This window comes from Phaenicophaeus curvirostris, chromosome 34, assembly GCF_032191515.1.
Source record: "Phaenicophaeus curvirostris isolate KB17595 chromosome 34, BPBGC_Pcur_1.0, whole genome shotgun sequence".
Classification (NCBI taxonomy): domain Eukaryota; kingdom Metazoa; phylum Chordata; class Aves; order Cuculiformes; family Cuculidae; genus Phaenicophaeus; species Phaenicophaeus curvirostris.
The window spans coordinates 1,645,612-1,648,481 of NC_091425.1; positions in this window are offsets into that span (position 1 = coordinate 1,645,612).

The window sequence follows — 2,870 nt, forward strand, 5'->3', positions numbered from 1 at the left end:
CTTGAGGCCATTCCCTCTCATCCTATCACCTGGGAGAAGAGACCAACACCCACCTCTCTACAACCTCCTTTCAGGCAGTTGTAGACAGTGATCAGGTCTCCCTCAGCCTCCTCTTCTCCAGGCTAAACTACCCCCAGGTCCCTCAGGTGCTCCTCGTAAGATTTGTTCTCCAGCACCTTCACCAGTTTGTTGCCCTTCTTTGGACGTGCTCCAGGACCTTCTTGTCATTCTTGTAGTGCAGGACCCAGAACTGACCCCAGGATTCGAGGGGTGGCCTCACCAGTGCTGAGTCCAGGGGCACAATCACTGCCCTGGTCCTCTTGGCCAAGCAGTTTCTGATCCAAGCCAAGATGCTATTGGCTTTCTTAGCCACCTGGGCCACTGCTGGCTCATCCTCCAGCAGGACACTTGGCTGTCCCACTCCTTCATTCTGTGCTGCGAGTGGGCCGAGCTTTGATCCTGGGACGCAGGGTGGGTCCCCCTCTGGCTCTATCTCCCTTCCAACCGCTCTCCCTGCCCCTGGCTGGGGAACAAGCCGTCTCTCCTCACCCTGCTGGAGGAGGCAGGGCAGGGCTGGGAAATGTCTGTGCCAGGGACTCCAGTGCTGCTGGGACCCTGGCTTTGGGCTGGGGGAGGGCAGAATGGGGAGAGAGGGGCTGTGGGGGGACCCCAGCTCCTCACCCTCCGCTGCAGCCGGCCATGGTGGGACCAGCACAGGGAACGAGGGGAGCGGTGGGACCCTGGGGGGACATATTCCCAGGCTCTGACATCCAGCAGCCCTTGACCCGCACACCAAGGCCACCCCAGTGGTGTCCACGTGCCCTTCCCCGCCGCCCTGGTCCCTGCTCACCGCACCTTGGCCACGCTCTCCATCTCATCGTTCATGTGGAAGAAGAGCGGGATCAGGGCCCTCTGCACATTCTTCTTCATCTTACTCTTGCGCCTCCCCTCCACTGCCTTCACAGCATCTCCGAAGAGCATGATGGAGAGCCGCCGCACCTCGCTGTGCTCCTGCAAGGGAGGAGGACAGGGGAATTCAGCCACAGCCACTTCTTGCCCACGGCGAGCGAGGGTGTTAGCGCGGCGGCTGCAAGGGTGGACACTCCGTGGCCGGATCCCCAGCACCAGGGCTGTGGGGCAGAGCTGCAGCTGAGGCTGAACAGCCCTGAGCCCCGAACGGCCCCACGGGAGGAGCGAGGAGAGTCCTCCTGCCCGTCTGCTGCCGCCTGGGCCGCGCTGAGGGGCAGCGTCAGTGCAGAGCACCCTGCGGGGCTGAGACCCCCACGGCTCCTTACGTCGTCAAAGAGGGGCAGGAGCTTCTCTGTCAGCGGCAGAGCCATGGGCCTGGCCTCCTCCTTCGGTATGGGATCCATCACGTTCCTGAGGAGCTGCAAGGCCTTCATCCTGTCATCGCCGCTGGTGTCCTGCAGGTTCTCCATCACATCTGGAAGCAGGACCGTCATTTTTCTGGCCTGTGTGCAACGGTTTTCTTGTTGTGAAGGGGGAAAAGACCACACTGGCAAAAATAGCCCCGAGCAGCTGCCTGCCGTTCAGCTTCCCCACAGGTGGGACAGGAGAGGCTGCAGCACCTCCTGGCAGGCAGTGGCTGCTGATGGGGATGCGGAGAGAGCTCGAGGACTGGAAGGGAGTGCAGGAGAGCTGCTCAGCCACCCCACTTTCTGACCAGCCCGAAGGGGCAGATGGATTTGTTTCCCTCTGTCACCCACCATTGTGACCCCCAGCCCATGCTGAGCCAGCACATTCCCACCGCCCCGGGCCCCAGCCGCCAGTACGGCTCCACTTGGCTGCATCCCACTCACCATCTGGGGATTCTCTGAAAGCATGACGAGGGCTCTGAGCGCCAGTGAGAGCATCACTGGGCTCGGATGCCTCAGGTGTCTCTGGGCTTTATACAGGGCAGCAAACTCCTCTGCTCCAACGTCATTGCAGACCAGCCGCTGAAACACAGAGAGCAGTGAGAGGAGCAGAGCCTGCTGGGCTCCCTGCGCCTCTCTGGCACGAAGGAGGCGCGAGGCACGGGCGGAGGCTTGAAGCCTCCTCAGGCTGTGCTGAAGGCCTGGCCCCAGCAATCCCTCTGCCCCTTCCTCTGGCCCGGCCTCAGGTGTCCAGGCTGCAGATCCGCGCAGGGGACGCCACAGGAGGGAAGCAGAGGGGCTGTGTCCATGTGTCCCCCAGGAGGTGCCCGTCTGGAAACAGGGAGGAGGGGAGGGGCTGTGCCTCTTTCCCAGGAATGCAGGCACAGCCCTGCAGGGAGCACGGTCACTCACAGACAAAAGGAAGATGAAGCCGTCCTCCGTGGCACAGCTGAACACCCTGCGCACCCTCTGGTCCTGAAGCACGTCGAGCAGCTCCGTCAAGACGTTCCACAAAGTCTTCGGCAGGGAGATCATGGCCCCCCACATGGCCAGGGCAGCGCTGCAGACCCAGAGCGCTGGCTCAGCATCGCTGCTGCAGCCCTGCCCCATCCCACCCCATCCCCTGGGGGGCCGGGGGGCCCTGCCTGGGCAGGGAGGAGGGGCAGGAGGGGGGCTCCCCCTGTGGCAGGGAGAAACGTGGTGGTGGGGCTCTGGCTTGGGCAGCTCTCCATGCTGTCACGACCAGTACCTGTCACACATTGGAGAGATCTCCAAGAGGCTCCTGACTGCTTCCCTGGGCCTCCACTGGGTCAACAGGAGAAGGAGCTGGACCAGGATGTGCCAGGCTTCCTCCCTGTGGATGTACTCCATGTTTTTGTGGATTCCCCTCATGATGTTTGGCACCTGGAGAGGACACAGAGAAGGATGCTGCTGCCACTGGAGTGCAGCCATGCCCAAACATCCACTGCAGCTGCTGCCCTTCCCATCCCTCCG